Raw genomic sequence first — 12,172 nt, forward strand, 5'->3', positions numbered from 1 at the left:
TTTACTACAGCGTACCATGATTAGTTTCATAAACGACCCTCTCAGGTTTGGGTGCGTACTTTCAGCTTCCCTTCCTCACTTTGCGTGGCATTTTATTGAAAACTCCATAATTAAAACCCTTCCAAATTATCGGAAGCGCTTTCCGATTGCACTGCCATCTCCCCTTTCCCAGTTTAGATACGTGTTTACGTTTCTAGAATTTGTATCCGACGTGAATTTAGATGATGTTTCCTCCACGGTTCTGGTCTACCCGAGGTTATATGCCTTGTGTTTTGTTATATCTTGACACATAAATCTCTCGAGACTATTCTCTTCATCGCCCCCATAAGTCAATGACCGGTGATCAGTATTACCATATACCGTTATCCTTGTTCACTTTCTAATATTCTAAACGTCATAGCCGTACGCAGCGGAGTGGAGGTCAGGGGCAGTAGCCCCACCCCCTTATTTTTTTTTACTCACATTTTTCTACAGAATATTTTTACAAAATTCACCAAAGATCGCCACAAAATCCTTCAATTCCGGTGACAAGTTCTGTCGCTTCGTTCCCTTGCTTTCAAGTTTCTATCATATTTTTATGCGCCCTGCCCCCCCCCCCGGATCGTAGGTGTACTTATTTCTTAAAACTAGATCAGATGCTGTCAGAATAGAGTTGAGTATTATTTTAGTTGAATTCAATATAATGGCTTCTTCTGAAATACTTGATATAATTCATGAAGTAACAGATAACAAGGTTTTAGGTCAGGCAAAGAAAGTTTGATCTAAAATTGACTGAGACTTGGCAATACCAATATTATATTTTAGACCATCTACCGGTAAATTCTGAATTGTTACTGACAGTATCTCTTGGAATCTGTCTGGCTCTCTATTTCCTTCAAAGGGCTCTAATCACAGTGGAGTTCAAAGCTAAACACTTTGAGTGACATCACTGTCCCCATCGCTTATCATCTTAAACCCAAATGTAATTTTGATATATTGATAATGCCTCTTAAGAAACAAGTGTATGCGGAAATTCTCTTCCCTACTAATCTCTCATAATCGTGCCCTGATGAATGACAATGCTTCAATAAATAATTACATGAATCTTGAACGATGTAAATCAAGGACCCATCCCCTCTTCAGACAGAAAAAAAAAACCTTTGACCAATAAAGAACAAAGTCAGTGTTCCCTTCGTTGACAACCATTATATCTTTTTATTACCAAAATTATATTTATGAACGCATCAAAGTTATAAGCTAAACATTGGAGAGGTGAGCAGGATAAAATATGGGCTAAGGTATATACGAATAAAAACTTTGGATTAAGAGTGGATCTTCTTCTTCTTCTCTATAAGTACAGGCCACCGTCTGGCGTATTGTCGTACTGTATCTGGGATGGAGAAGATGGTATCAGACAGACTTGGGAAAAAATGTACATGGTTATTCATTAATTCAAAGTTGGAAACAGTAAAGATGGGAAGATGCGGGAATTACGAAAGCATTAGGGTAGTCTTGTTTTTTCAATGAGGGGGGGGGTAACACATCAGAATGAAAATCAAAGAAATAATCCAGGAAATAGCTAATAGATTAAGAAGAACCATTTATAATACTTCTATACCTTTGATCAATGTTGCGATAAATTCCAAAGCTGGTCTGGTTGGAAGCAGCGTGATTCACCTCTCCCCTGTCAACCCTAACTTCCGATGTGGTGTTTGAAGGGAAGTATAGATAGGGAGGGGAACTTTTACACCCCAAGACGAGGCAAATCCTTTACAAGGTCGAGTATAATTATGGAAGTCATTATGGAAGTGTTCTCTTAGCGTTTGCATTGATTATACTGTAATAGGCTGAAATGTTTTTTTATTTTCATTTAATTTCTGTGGTAGCCTAATGCCAAGGACCAATCTCACCCCTGCTCGCAGGATTTTTTTTCTATGAAGTTTAGAAAACAAACCCTCGGTAAATCAATTGGATTATGCATTTTGATATATCTTTGTTGGGGAAAAGTGGCGATGAAATAAAATTCCATTTTATTAATCATAAGAAAAAAAATAGGAGTAACTAGCATCATCCAAAAAGTCTTTGGGCTTAATCTGGATTTTTTTTCGGGGGGGGGGGAGGAGAATGCTATTTTTATTAGATATTACCTGGATGGAGATAGTATACTTTGATGGTGTAAGATAATAACATATCATCGCCTCTGGATAACCATCTACTAATTCACACATGACCATGAAGCGATAATCGCTTTATCACCCGTGTTCACCGAAATTAGTGGCACTCAATAGCCCTAGGACCTGTCTGTAGTGCAATGCCAATAGCCTCCAAGTGTGACTCATGATATACTTCTATTTATATACATGTATGTGGTGATGTAGCACTATTTCAAATTAACTATCCCAATGGTCATCTTTACTAAACTTCTGCCATCATCCTTCTACTGTCATGCATGCACAAATCTATAACACGGTTACATTTACTGATAAAATCGACAGTCCCGCGGAACCAGCCGAATGAAGTTGTTTCGAAATCCTGGAGACATTTTGAAAAAGATTGCAAATTTTCAGAATTTCTATGATGTCGACTCAGTGACACCTTGATGCTAGAATTATGCTTCCACATAACTATTTTATTCCTGATTCTCTTTCAATTGCCATCAGATTGTTTTGAACACAGTTGAAAAGCCATACGAATTATTAAGATTTCGTCACAAGGCGGCTATGGTAATGAAAATGATTCCATCTAACATCATCATCATCAAAAGTTGCTCATTAATACCCTGTCGTATTCTTTTAAGTGACATAATAATTGAAATGATGTGATTTTAGACTCTTTCTTTGAGGCTCCATGATCATTGTTTAATAATCACATTCTTGTTAAATAAAGATATTTAATGATAAATTTTGTATAGGATTGCTAGTTCGGACAGATATCAACTATCAACAACTTCAGAATAAACAACGAAGTTGTTCCTTTTTTATTTAAACTGAACGAATAAATTAATGTATACTCTATACAAAAAAGTGCGCCATATCGTTTTCTAACATATTTTACCATCAACTTGCTTTTAAATGCCAATCAGAAATGGAAGTGATGTTGACACCTTATCTCAAATTGCAAGAGGTTGACATGTTCTATGAAACTTGTTTGTATAGCTTTCTGGATGTATTTAATTATCGTAACTAAATAACATTTGCTAGAACTCTGGATTGCATATCAGTTGGATAAGATCACATAAAATTGCAACAACGATTAAGTAATTAAGATATACATCCTAGTATGATGAATACTACAGGATTTCTTCCTATTTTTTTTTTTGTTTGTACTTGAACTTTTAAAGACTGTCTGCCCGGAATATAGGTGTGGGTCTACTTATAGGAATCTGAAGTGGGAGTACATGAATAGAGTAAATGATGTCTAGGGGTTAACTGGTGATGTTCAGTGCAAGGTCGTCTAGGGTTAAAATTGGAATCTGTTCTGTTAAGTTCATCGACACACCCACGAGCTGCACCAGAGATATGTTGCTCCAGATAATCCTTATGATAACCTTTTTAGTTGCAATAGACAGCATGTTTGACCTGCGTGTATAGAGCTGTATGCTAGATTTATTGGTATGCCTATTTCACTGAGGGGAAATTCATGATAGAATTCTGCCATCACCACTTTTTTACACTTCACTGAACTTGATTTGGAATAACGTTCAAAGTGAAAAGCACTTTGCATGAATTCTAAGAAAAGTCTACTGCGTATTTTTTTTAATATAAGATTATTATTCATAAAGTTACTTAATCTAGAAAGCTCTCCCGTTATTTTCAATGGACATGGATGCAAAAGATCAATGCAGACCATATACTTGTAATTTCGGTCATCGTGACTCCATATATTTTAGGCTTTCTCTGTCACGTTAACACACCTGGCAGGAATTTAAACCATTAACTTAATTTCATGAATAATAAATGCCAGTTTATTTATGTATAACGGTCCCACATATTCGAATTTCCGTTGGTTTTGCTCATTTCCTGTATAAAGTAACTGATCGGTTCCGATACTTAATGGCTTCGCTCCTCCCGATCTCCACTCAGCTTGCTCAGAGGTTTCGAACCGCTCAAGAAAACGGATATATACTTTCGACGGTGATACTCATCAATCAATATGAACTCTAAAACAATGAATCTAAGATAAGTCCTTAAGATATCTTAATATGTAAGGGGAAGTAGGACGGTTAAGAATTATATTACAAAAGTTAATTAATTGATATTAATAACTTCGGGCTGTAAGTTTCCGGAAGTAAGATTCTCTTGATAGATAGACGAGACGCCACTAATAATGAGTGTCTGAGGATTTTTTTTATATATAAATTTGATTGGCAACGGGGAGAGTAATCTTTAAGGAAAATATTTCAAAGAGATATAAGACAAAGTTAATTGTGGAATAATCCCTCAGCAATCCAGGGTCGGAAATCTGAACCAAAAATAGATTTTAAAAGCGAATTCCTGCCCAAAGCCAAACTTACTTGTATGAAGAGATGCAAGAAAATTCAGACCCAAATCGGCCAAAGGTTGATTAGAAGCACGAATCCATAAATCTCGTTTTCTTAATTTTTTAGTAAAAGCACGGTATTAAAAAAAGATCGCTATTCTCACTATTATTACCTCATGCGTCTAAACAATAAACTGAAAATCACGAATTACGCATGGATGAAATAAATAAATAATAATAAAAAGGAAATCTGTAGGGTTGATGTGGAAGAGGTTCATCGTGGTGAAGGATTGAGTAGAAGAAATAACCAGTTGTCTCTACTACGTTTGCTACATCGTGAGACAACTGGTTATTTCTTCTACTAAAGGAAATCTGTAGTTCTAATGTTGAACAGATGGAATGAGAGATCAGATGTCAGGTAAAGGAGTTTTAGTTATTTTTTTTTCTTTTGGGGGGCGAAGTAGATCGTTGATTTTTTTTTCTTTCTTTCGGGGATAGATGAATTTTCCTTTAAAGGCTTTCGTATAGAAGTCCTCTATATACATGTACCTAACGGTATAAATTTTGATGGAAAGAAACGTCGTAATCAATGTTCCTCATGTTAACGGAGAAGACTTGTATAGTGGCACCTTGTTAAGCTATTACACGGAAGAGAGGCTTTATGATCTTATTCTATGGATATAACCAGATCACAAGATGTTTTTATTGTATATGTTGTATCTGACTATGTCTTCTCATGAAACCGATCATACTTCTCTCTACTCTGCGCCCCCCCCCCCCCCTCTTTTTTCTTTTGTTTCCTCTCCCACCTCTTGGATTATGCTGATGCCAATTTTACCAAAATCTTCTTTTTTTTCATTTATGAAATTATGTAGTTCTGATCTTCAATGAAGTTTCACTATTTTTCTCTTTCTGTGGTAGGGGTAATGTTTTTTATTGGAAATAGGATATGAATTTCGCTTCTATTTTTACCCCTCCCTCATTCCCCCTCCTCCTTCCCCTCCCTTTCTCCCCTCTCTCTCTCTCTCTCTCTCTCATCTTCCTTGACGCCGTAATGAGACCCATCAATCTTAAGAATGGTGATGTTGGGAGGCAGTTAGCCGAGGTAAAAAGACGGGAAGTAGCAAAAAGGAAGTACCGTTAAATCCCAGTGAACTCAAAATAGAGTTCCAAGCCAGTCAGTCACTATGATTACAAAGATAACACTTGTCAGAATATCATAAAAAGATGGTCTTAATTTAGACCAATATCATAACCACGGACGCTCTCTAAATTTCATCCGTTCTTTTTTGTACTCTCATATCCTGGTATACTTGTTAACAATTTTGCTCTTACAGAAATAGTTCAAATTGAAACTGTAATTTATTCCACTATAAATGAATTTGAATAGATATTAGGCCTGTATTGGACACAAGTTACCAAACATGTTGCCAAATTCAATGTTGAAATTCTCGTAGTATCTTGTTTCTATATTATGTCAGCATAATCTTAATACTTCTTTCGCATACCGTTTTAAGAAAAAAAAAATGAAATAAGCAAAATGTTATCGTAATCGACCCCTTGCGTGATTCTCTTCATGATTATAATGTAACGGCTCAATACATTTTCATCATTAAATATTACAGTCGTTCATAATTTGTGAAATATTCGCCTGAACAAACAAATCAGGCTGTAGAACTACATCATAATGTCGAAAATAACAGTAAATTGAATTCAATTTTTGTGCTGCATTTCATTCGGATTTTTTCTTTCATAGAAAGATTTTATTCAAAATCAAACACGAAAACAATTCAATTTACATAAAAATCAACATGTTTCCACAATAGCGTGTCAATACATTCTTAATAGAACTAAAAGGCAACCGATCACCCTTTCAACGCATCGAAAAAATTAAATATTTAGCGTTAAAAATATAACGGTTTACAGTAGAGTATTGAGCGTTAGGGCAACCAAACAAAAACTAATTCTTATTTCAAATACACGTCATTATTCCAAAAAGATTTGGGAGTTCTGAGTAAATTGTTAAGTTATAGGGTAGTCCCATTTCATTTGGATAATGACAAGAAGCATTTTGCGGATACCATCGGAGAACGAGAACAAAGTTGGTATTCCTGAATAATTCATTCTGATGCCATGTCAGTAGTTCCTGGATGCGCGCGCATCCTTTCCGTTTGCCATCGCTATCAAGAACTCTGATTTCTAATTATAATGCGTATGAATTAAAAGTAAAAACACTTTCCGGCGATAGATCTGAGATGTTTTCATCCATCACAGTATAGTATCAAGTGTGACACCAAGGAACTATGGTGACACCAACATTTGGCAAGTTGTAACATGTGGGCTAAGATATGATGGTTTACAAGTGAGTGAACTCCTTTTTGGTTAACTCACTGCGTCATGTAGCGCTCTTCAAAGTGTTCTTTCTTGTCGTGTCAATGTGTTATCCTGATTACTTCTTCTAAAAGAAGACCATCATTAACCACCCACCCAAACATGGATTCTGTGGATCCTTATCTAGTGAGTATAGAATGATTTATTGGCAAGGTTTCTCCAAGAACTATCTGAGAGAGGGGGAGGTTTGATAAATAGAGAAACACATTTAAGAACCAAACGAAGAATACACTTTTATTTAGATTTTGAAAATCGCATAAATTATTCGGGGAATACATCAATTCATTCAATCGAGAAAAACGACTGACATGGATAAATTATTACTGGTTATCTAACAGTGAAATAAGTCTTCTGTCTCTTTGCATTTATCATCATCTCAATGGAAATGTAAAAAGGTTTGATTGAAAATATTGATATAACGAATTAATGTATATACCATATTTAACATTCATAGGCAGCCATTCATGTTTTCGTCTATTCCGTTTAATAGGATTATGATTTTGCACATCACAGTTACTACGTATTGTACTACTACATGCGGGTCTGCGGTGCGGAGGTGGTGAAGTTCTGTGCTGATATATGCTCATGGTCGAAAACATGTTTACAACTTTATACTGACAGTATATTCTAGTGCCTTTTAAGTTGAATTACTGAACCTTCACGACCTTGGATATTGGTAAACCAGCCTTGAGTCTAGCTAACATGACTCTTCACATGTTCGCTGTCAATGTCATCAAAAGTAATTTAATTTACAATTTAGGGTGCAGTGACAGTGGAATTATAGATAGCTGTTTGAACTTCCTATTCAATCAATTATCCTAATTATGCATATGAAGATGCCTCCCAAATTAGGAAATTTACATGTGCGTACTACCCATCTGCTTAATTTAATACATTTTCAATGCCTGAAAAATTATTTTTTTTTGAAACGGCCTTAATTGTACATCCATGGTTGAAGTATACACTTATGAAGCGACGAGTCTAATTGAATATAAAGTCTGGTTGAAATAAAGTTACGTTAAACATTTTTTAGAATTCGTTTTCTTACATTTGGGGAAGGACACTGCTTCTTAAAGAATATTTTTATATATATAAATATGACGACAAAAAATGTGCTAAATATGAACACTTCTAACTTTAGATGTGTGTTAGAGTTATAAAGCCCTATTTCGGTAGTGCCTGATATGTTCAGCTTTGTGCAGTTAATTCATTCCATTTTCCCTTGTATGTTTTGCATCTCAATGTACATTTATTTTTTTGTCAAAAGAGTGTGAACGAACATAGTAGTTCACTTCTCATGTTGCGAGAATTAATCTCCCCCAAAAAGTTTCCTTATTTCAGGAGACACGGGTGTACTTTAAAGTGGAACTAGTGATTTATCGGAGAAACCACCCACTTCCCCAGACACTAGGGTCCCACGCACTCGAACACGCACATTATCCTACGCACACACTCTGTTAGCACACACACCGCTAACACTCACACCGTTAACACATCGTTAATCTCTATGGCCAGCACACAGCTACACGTGCGCGCTCTTCTTGGAGAAATCTTATGGAGACGATAATGATACGCCCTAGCCACCGAGTGCCAGTGATCGTGGCATCAGCCAATTGGCATTGATCTTGTGATAGGTGAATCGATCGCCTTTCTTGTGTAACGTGTCTTCTTTCCATTCTTTAATACTGCAGGATTATTAGGTTTGTTTCAATCGTTCTTGTTTGAATCGCAAATAGGCTCGAATGAGATGCTCAGGAACTTTCGAGCTTGAACTTGGCTATTTATGTGAAAGAAGGTGCTTTTATTTCACTTTATCCTGATCAAGAACTTTTATAAACTATGTAACTTAGCATGGCGAGTGTAATTTGTGACAAAACGTCTCAGTGATCATACAGGAACTTCAAGATTATGTGGGGTAGTATCGAAGTCGATACGGTTTTCTCGTCGCCAAATGGAAAAGAAATATAGTTCTACTGAAAGACATTTGCCGTAGCTATGGATTTCCTTTGTACGTTTGATGATACAACTGCATAACATTGAATCTGTCACTGTTTCTGGGTGCAAACCCCACTTTTATCGACTATTTTGAGTTCAATATTTTGAAGTCGCAGATCTTTGGACACCTTTTTGGTTCTTTGTTGTAAATTTGGAATTAAAGATAACCTGACAGCATGATGAACGGAATGAATGGACTATCGGATAGTCACTACTACAGCAATTTGGTAAACTAGTTTCTGTTATCATGTTCTTATGAGGATGGAGAGGTCTTTAACTTTTTTATCTAAATGGTTATGCAAAATGTTTATTTAGTTTTCATGAAATATATTATCTCATTTGCTTTTAATTTTGTCAAAAATCTTTGTGTCAAGATTATAGGCATCCATACAGTCATGAACAAATTTTCCACTAATTTTTTACAGTATTGGTATAGTTACGATGTGACAAGTTCAAAAGATGAAAATAATATAGCTTCTCTCCTCTGGCCATTCGATGTATGTTTCGGATTTGAAGTGTGCCTCAATCCAAAGCAAAATGTTTCGAATGGAATTTTAATAAGCACAAACTATGATGGTTTAAAGAAAATGGAGTCTAGGTGAGGCAAGGCCAATGTACGGAATGAGGGCAAATGTCATCAAATTAACAGTTATTCCATTTTGACAGGAGTTACTCTCAACATGATATAAACGCTCCTTCCCCAAACTTCCATGACTTCTTATCAGCAATACCTTTTTTCGTACGACCTAACACTTTCCCTAGTATATTTGACACTATTCAATGTAATCTTGTGCTAAATATATGGGAACATACTGATTTTTTAGCTCATTATGAAGGAGTATTTTAATGGTTTGTAAACAAACTGCAAATGAATGGGGTGTTAGGTTTCACAACCTAGCCCATGGTGCTGAATCTAGATCTCATCCGTATTCATGCGCAATGAGGATGCCAAATCAGGGGCCCGTTGCAGAAAGAGTTGCAATCAATCGCAACTCTAAAAATCATTCGCAACTTGATTTTCAACCAATCAACAGCGCGCATTTGGGACTTGCGATTGATTTTTTGACTTGCGTTTAAACGCAACTCTTTCTGCAACAGGCCCCAGAAGATTCTGCGTCATGGGTAAGAAATCTAAATCTCCCTAATATATATATTTAAAGAAATAATATGAAGAAGCGTAAAATGAATATATGAATATGACTTCAAGTTTGTTTAGTACTGATTTCCTTGAAGAAACTATGTGAATGCCAAATTCTTTTGTTGAAAACTTCACTGCCCTTTATATCTTTGAACTTTTTGAAGGGAAGCACTGGTTCTTTATTTGCGGTAATTTGTCTCCTGGGACCAGTCATCATGTCAAGAAAAATTTGATTAGAGGTTAATTTGGTTGTCCTTTACCACTTCCATATCTTATACATCCCTTACAGAAAGATCTTGAAGACACGCTGTGCTTTCTGCTTCATCACGCTATCTTAATTACCGTTGTAATTAGTGACTACAACCTGAACTTGATCTTGCTTGGGGGTCCTGATTATTGGAAACTTTATTTCAGCCAATCAAACGCCACGATTGCATTCATTATTTATTATATCTTTGTTGAAAAAAGTAATCAGATAAGATAAGGGTGGTTGTTCAAAAGCTTTGTAACAATATAGCCGACAGATTGCTCAAATGTAACACATGTCTTAAAGTCAGGGACTGTGTTCATGTTGCCCACCATCATGAAAAGAAGTGTTTTTTTTTTGGGGGGGGGGGCATTTGGTAAAAAAATATTATTTCATAAAATTTTGAAAATTGTGTATTCACGGTTGCTTCAAAACCTTTTTAAAACAATTTCAGATAGTCTGCTCTTAGTCATAATAGTTTGTGTCTGTAGAACTTGGTTGATTACATCTTTCACTGAAAGGAAGTTTGCCAATTTAAAACTAATTATTTTGTTTAGAGGTCAGGTGTGAAGATGTATTAAGTACTTAAGAGTGTGGACAGAGATGCTTTCTATTATTATTAAGGAACAGCTCTGTATTTACTTTTCCACACCGTTATTCTTTGCAATATTTGTTTAGTTTCTTATGTGAAGGCGATTTGTAGTGTGGAAAGGGGAGCTTTAAATGAGTTTATCAGTGAGCGTCAGAGATGTATTCAAAAGTGTTGAAGGAGATGATGTTGGCTGTTAATATGATAGCCAATGAGTGATTTTCAGAGTCAATGCACTTGGTGTGTATATTGAAATAAAATCGAAAGTAAATATTGCTTGACTAGATTTTCTTATACGATATACAGTATGCATTATATTTTCAGCTCTGTTTTCACTTTGCCCTTTTCAAGTTGCATTCATTCTAATAATCATATCACTTGATTTCAATTTAAATAAGAATTGTCTGTCTGTATTCAACGTATATGGGTTTGTGGGATCAGCTTAAAGTCACATTCATAAACTCTTTCTTTCTTTTTTCAACTCGGAGATAAGGACGAATAATTTGCCATACATTTGACATTTCTTACAATGAAAAGTATATGATCATGGATTTATTTCATGATTGTTACCTCCCATATTTCCTTAGGACATCATCCTTTCTTTAAATATGGATATTATAATTTCGTTTTCCTTAAGTGATTTGCTTGTCCTAACCGAATTATGTCGTGATACCTTACCGACCATGTCATAGCCATTTCCTAAAATCGTTCCCAATTAAATAGTCATCACTGACATGTAGAGCTAATTTGCTAAATCACTGGATTTCCAGAATATCTCAATATTATATCTTGTATTCAAGACAGACAATCTGAAATGATTATATCACTTTTAAACCATATGCTCTTCGCTACCAAAGTTTTAGATGAACTTTTAAACTCAAATCCTCTCGGCTTTTAGATATATGCGGGGAGCTTTCTTTTCGTATTTTATTCTTGTTATGATTACCTGAAAAGAAATGTTAATAATGCTGAAAGGATATTCTCGAAGATTCATAGGAGGGATAATGAGGTATTATATCAAGGTTAACTTGCAAAGCGATCTACCTGATTATCCTTCGTCGTATTCTAAGGCTTTCTGACTTAGTTGAAGTTCATTTTAAATCCCAGCTCTTGTACTAGACGAAAAACTGTCTTGAAAATCAATCTGGTTCTAGAATTCTTTTCGTATCGTGTCTGCGAAATATTTTGACGTGCGTGACTCTGTCAAAACTTCATCAGATTTTGAAACAACAGGCTGTTTAACTTAATTCAAAACCGTTTAACGTCTGGCTCAGAGCCTAAATGAACTTCAAGACGAAGGTAGGCACCCCCTTGCCTTATTTGAATTCAAAGTTAAATATAATCACCTTGGATG

At 35.6% G+C, this 12,172-nt stretch overlaps 1 protein-coding gene across 1 annotated transcript in view; it reads left to right on the forward strand.

The window, feature by feature from the left end:
* The window catches only part of LOC121405660 (trichohyalin-like), a 67,547-nt gene that overhangs the window by 20,096 nt on the left and 35,279 nt on the right, over positions 1–12,172 (forward strand). The gene's annotated exons all lie outside the window — the stretch shown is intronic.

The sequence above is a fragment of the Lytechinus variegatus genome, chromosome 1 (genome assembly GCF_018143015.1).
Source record: "Lytechinus variegatus isolate NC3 chromosome 1, Lvar_3.0, whole genome shotgun sequence".
Classification (NCBI taxonomy): domain Eukaryota; kingdom Metazoa; phylum Echinodermata; class Echinoidea; order Temnopleuroida; family Toxopneustidae; genus Lytechinus; species Lytechinus variegatus.